The sequence below is a fragment of the Crinia signifera genome, chromosome 3, assembly GCF_055691185.1.
Source record: "Crinia signifera chromosome 3, ASM5569118v1, whole genome shotgun sequence".
Classification (NCBI taxonomy): Eukaryota; Metazoa; Chordata; class Amphibia; order Anura; family Myobatrachidae; genus Crinia; species Crinia signifera.
Window position 1 is genome coordinate 314,872,336 of NC_139219.1, and position 6,000 is coordinate 314,878,335.

At 46.6% G+C, this 6,000-nt stretch overlaps 1 protein-coding gene across 1 annotated transcript in view; it reads left to right on the top strand.

Annotated features, from left to right (window-relative positions):
* The window catches only part of CYP39A1 (cytochrome P450 family 39 subfamily A member 1), a 56,298-nt gene extending 53,139 nt beyond the window's left edge, over positions 1 to 3,159 (top strand). Inside the window, exon 13 of the mRNA XM_083178677.1 lies at positions 2,708 to 3,159. The gene's annotated coding sequence lies outside the window, so the exon portion shown is untranslated. The remainder of the gene's footprint in view (positions 1 to 2,707) is intronic.
* The last annotated feature ends 2,841 nt before the right edge of the window (positions 3,160 to 6,000 follow it).

Here is a 6,000-nt window from a genome sequence, read left to right on the forward strand (position 1 = left end):
TGCAGACCCCTATTTCCCAGCAGCGTTATTTATGGAACTTTGGCTGCATCAGGAGACCTATAAATATCCCAGGCAATGATGTAAATAGGAATTTTTGCCTGGTGTGTGACATGTCTTGTCCTTTGCTGCTCACAGATACCTATTTACCTTTCATACCTGCCTGAATGGAAGATGTGGGCAGGGCTAGAGAATACTATTTGCATCACTGTGACACATCCACTTCGCAGGGCAGTGTGCGACCCGGGAACACAGGGGCAGGCAGAGTGACCCAGGAATGCGTCTGCAGGTAGGGCGACCCGGGAACATGGCCGCAGGTAGGGCGAACCGGGAACACGGCTGCAGGGGGAGCGACCCGGGAACACGGCCGCAGGGGGAGCGACTTGGGGACACGTAGGCAGGGGGAACGACTTGGGAACACAGCCGCAGGAGGAGTGACCCGGGAACACGGCGGCAGGGGGAGCGACTCGGGAACACGGCCGCAGGGGGAGCGTCCCGGAAAACACTTGCATGAAACCCACAATAAATGTATTTATTTACAGTTTCTTATATAGCGCAGCATATTCCGTTACAGGGTCTTATATAGCGCAGCAGATTCCGTTACAGCGTCTTATATAGCGCAGCAGATTCCATTTCATTGTCTTATATAGTGCAGCAGATTCCGTTACAGTGTCTTATATAGCGCAGCAGATTCCGTTACAGTGTCTTATATAGCGCAGCAGATTCCGTTACAGTGTCTTATATAGCGCAGCAGATTCCGTTACAGTGTCTTATATAGCGCAGCAGATTCCGTTACAGTGTCTTATATAGCGCAGCAGATTCCGTTACAGTGTCTTATATAGCGCAGCAGATTCCGTTAGTTTCTTATATAGCGCAGCAGATTCCGTTACAGCTTCTTATATAGCACAGCAGATTCTGTTACAGTGTCTTATATAGCGCAGCAGATTCCGTTACAGTGTCTTATATAGCGCGGCAGATTCCGTTACAGTTTCTTATATAGCGCAGCAGATTCCGTTACAGTGTATTATATAGCGCCGCAGATTCCGTTACAGTGTCTTATATAGCTCAGCTGATTCCGTTACAGTGTCTTATATAGCGCAGCAGATTCCGTTACAGTGACTTATATAGCGCAGCAGATTCCGTTACAGTGTCTTATATAGTGCAGCAGATTCCGTTACAGTGTCTTATATAGTGCAGCAGATTCCGTTACAGCGTCTTATATAGCGCAGCAGATTCCGTTACAGTGTCTTATATAGCGCAGCAGATTCCGTTACAGTGTCTTATATAGCGCAGCAGATTCCGTTACAGTGTCTTATATAGCGCAGCAGATTCCGTTACAGTGTCTTATATAGCGCAGCAGATTCCGTTACAGCGTCTTATATAGCGCAGCAGATTCCGTTACAGCGTCTTATATAGCGCAGCAGATTCTGTTACAGCGTCTTATATAGCGCAGCAGATTCCGTTACAGTGTCTTATATAGCGCAGCAGATTCCGTTACAGTGTCTTATATTGCGCAGCATATTCCGTTACAGTGTCTTATATAGCGCAGCAGATTCTGTTACAGCGTCTTATATAGCGCAGCAGATTACGTTACAGGGTCTTATATAGCGCAGCAGATTCCCTTACAGTGTCTTATATAGTGCAGCAGATTCCGTTACAGTGTCTTATATTGCGCAGCATATTCCGTTACAGGGTCTTATATAGCGCAGCAGATTCTGTTGCGCTTTACAATTGTAAACAGAGATAAAACAAACTGGGTAACAACAGACAGACATGGAGGTAAGATCTGCCAAGAAAACACTAATGATCTTTTACGGAATTATAGAAAACTAGATAAAAGCCTGTCACAATGACTGCTTAGTCCCTATCTTCTCCTACCACCAGTCTCTGTCTTTACAGCTGCCTCTCTCAGCGGCGTAACTAAGTTTTGGGCGCCCCCCCCCCCCCCCCCCCGCGCTGGTCCCGGCGGCTCCGTTCTTCTTCTGCTGAGGACCACCACAAAATGGCCACCCCCATACAGCAGACAGTTTCAGAGAACTGTGTGCTATATGGGGGCGGCCATTTTGTGGTGGTCCTCAGCAGAAGAACGGAGCCGCCGGGACCAGCGAGATAGGTAAGTCTGCGGGGGATTGGGGGGTGGGGTGTGTAACTATAGCACCGCAGCCCCCGGCGCCCCCACATGCACAGCGCCCCCCCCCCATGGTGGCGGGGGCTGCGGTACTATAGTCACGCCGCTGGCCTCTCTCCGTATCCGGAAAGTTTGAAACAGATCATTTTGTTTTTGCTTTCTGTTAGGAAGTAATTTCGTCCATCGAATGGCCTCTAGTGGCCACTGCCGGTACTTCACCTCAGAGGTATTTATATACATACATTTTGCAAACTCCCCGTCTTTGGTATCCTGCCAGGGACAAACCTGCATGCTATCCCTATGGCTGTGGGTACAGTATTTGTCGGGTGCCTCTTGTGTTTATCCTCCACAAAAGAATATCGGGTGAAATCAGTGGGATCTAAAGTGGTTGGGGTCTATTTTGCTGTCAGCAGCACAGATTATGTCAGCTCAACCAACTCTGGCTCTCACCTTTAGACAGTTACATAAAAGGTGTAGCCAGGCAGGCAAGTACAGAGCTTCCCATTATATCACAGCATTCGCTTTGCTTTGATTCTCAATGATGTTTATTTTGACACATTTTTGTTATTTCTGTCTCTATAGGTTTTCTATGTTGTCATTATCCGCACGTGGGGCGATCCTAACCATCAGCTGTCGGTTTTCCAGTTTGCTGCTTTGTCCCTGTCTGGAGTGACGTGGAGTCTAATTACTCATCATTTGCACCAGAGTCCCGGAGGTGGCAAACCAAGGAAGTTCTATGGCCGATGCAAACTTATAGCTATCACGTTATCCTTCCACTGTCTGTGCCAACGTCCAGAAACGGTTACAGTATTTGGAGGATTTTATTAGCTTTCCATTTATCCGTCTTCCCTGAGTGCCGCCTATTCTCTGCCGTGTGTTACTGCTGACGGACATCAATCTTATGACTCTTGGGGTTTCACAATTTGCTAATTTATTGGGCAGCAGACGTGGGGCGCTGTTGACCATTAGTGACTGTCGACCACCTGATACCACCCAATCACAAATCCATACTGAATAAACCCTACCTCTCCCGCTCACTGCCTCATTGTCATCACTGGACAATCCTCAATCTAGGACATATGTCACAAGACCCAGCAAAGGTATAATTGCTGCATTCATAATCTCCTCCATTGATTATTGCAATTTACTCCTTACTGACAGTCCCCCTAGCCAGACATTGGTGGTCTATTTTTTAGGCCTTGCAGACTGATAAAGCGGAAAGAGATAAAGCAGCAGCCAATTAGCTCCTAGCTGCCGTGTCACAGTTTGTGTTTGAAAAATGGCAGTTAGTGCTGGTTGGCGGGTCTCCGCCCACTTTATCTCTCTCCATGGCTTAGTATAAAGACCTGTGCCCCCTAAAAACTGTATTGAACACAGCAGCTCAACTCAAATATCTTCTATCTGTCAGTCCGCCTGTGCCCAGTGACAGCATTTCAGTCTGCAATAAGTGGCAGCAATGTATCCAGAGGGAACACTCTCAGGGCCGCCGGGAGAGATTTCTGACCCTGTTACTTATGGGGGTGCAGTCGTGGCTAGCTCTGACTCCCAGACCCCCTTGTCGTCTTGCTTTCCATGCGCACCTGAATTGCCCAAGTACTGTTTACTTTTGATTGACGTGAGAGAATTGTTATAAACTTTCAATATTCCGCAATAAAATGTATTTATATAAAAACTCTTATGTGCTGTAAACATTCTGTCAGTTAACATGCAGTAATCACAATCTCGGAAGAGCAGTGCCTATGATGGAACTACAAGTCCCAGCAGTTAATTTGCTTGCGGAAGTTACTGTGGCAACAGCCGTTGCATCCAGAATGAACAAGTCAAGCTGGCAAAGTTTCTTGTAGAGGGGCTTTTAGGGTTCCGTCAAACCTTAGACCATGTGTTCTATCTGGTTTCCATTGTGTACAGTAATTATGGGAACTCTTATGGTGCCGGCTACGCTGCCTAAGTAATACCCCTTTCACACTTGCAAAAATATCCCGGGTTTTTGCACATGAACGCGCATCAACCCGGGATTTAGATCAGTGTGAAAGGGTCTCGAACGAATATCCCAGGATGAACATCCCGGGATTTGTACGAATCGACCCGGGATGCGGTCAGTGTGATTGGTCCCGTACCCAGGATTGGGTACACGGGACTTTAAAAAAGCTGCTGATTGGATCTTTCTTGGGTTCACAAATGCTGGTCATCTTTCAGAGCCCTGGAGTCCATTTCTAGTGACATGCATATGTACCTGCAGGGATTTCCCGGGATCAGTGTGAATGGGGCTGTCCCGGGTCGATCCCAGGTCTGAGTGCAGTGTGAAAGGGTACATTCCCGAGTTGAGTCCCGGGAAGCATCCGGGAACACATTCCCGGGTATGACCCGGCTCTGCGAGTGTGAAAGGGGTATTACATATACACTGGGTCAGCAGTGTAGAGCCATCCGATCCCCCTTGATACATTGCTTTGGGTGATGTATCACTTGCGACCCCGTTTCCCACCGCTGGGAGAGCGTCCAAGTCGGAGGTTGGATGTGCAACAGGTCCAACTTTTGACTCTGAGCCGATGTGCACGGGACCGCAAACACGTAAGATTTGGCCACTTTTCACCCAATTTCTCGCCTGATCCGTTGGAATCGGCAGGAAAGTGGACAAATCTAACTAGTGTATGGGGGCCAAGAACGTCTGTGACCCACCCTGAGAGCTTCATGTACAACAACCAGACCTGGGTTTATAACATTATTCATTAGCTCCAAACAGCATTTTCTCAAAGCTGGCTTTAACGGGAACTTGACTGTAATTTCAGATCCCATGGGGCCCTAGACAAGATACCGGTTTGGGGCCCTCCTCATTACAACAATCCATAGCACTTTTTTTGTTGGCTGCACCGTAGGCAGGTGCCTAAGTAGCCTTGTGGACAGTCCTCCTCTGGTGTAAAGACAAACAATACTTATTAGAAGATAAATGGAAGTAGCGGTAGATTTGGATTCATCAGTTTAATTCAGATTTACTACCCTCACACTTAACATCATATTTTAACTCCAGTTGTGGAATAAAAATGGGTTTTGCCTACATCTTAAATAACAAATCTAATGGGGAAAATTTCAGACAGAAAAGTCTGAAAATCCCAGCAAATGCCGTGTCATTTTGTCGGGAGCAGCCTTATCCCCCTTCACACAGAAGAACAAATTACTGGGTTGAAAATTTCTTCCCTGTATATTGCTGAATAACACAGGTATTTCTTCTGTGTGAAAGGGTCAACCCGGGTCATAAATTGCGTGTCATCGACCCTGCTCAATTCAAGGGTCGGAGATATGGGATTTACGACACGTGTGTGCCCTTTCACACAGAAAAAGGACCTGTGTTATTCACAAAATTACCGGGTGGAACTGCTTTACCCGACAATTTTGTTTTCTGTCTGAAAGGGGTATTAGATGTGTACTGTATTCTATTTCACATTTGCTGTTGCTGTGGGCAACCAATCAGATCCTGTCTACTATCTTCTAGAGGGTGCTAAATAAATAAGTAGATTCTGATTGGTTTCCCATTGCAACATCACATGTATACTAGAATACACATCTTAGCAAATTTCCCCCTATTTATTTTCACTTTAAAGACCATGGGTGACATTTAATAGGATGCGAATTTTAGTTACATCCCAAAATCGCACCTTTTCGCATATTTTGAAATCACATTTTTTCCCCCCCAAAACCGATTATTTAATTAGATGTGAAAATGTGCCCAAAAAGTGCGGTAAAGTGCGATGTGGTGCAAATGTATGACACAGTAATGTGCGATTTCCGGCGCAGGTCATGTGCGATTTTCTGACCAACCGGAATGCGAATTACTACACTGCCTCCGCATACCAAACAACCCTATTGGCCCACCTATGTCC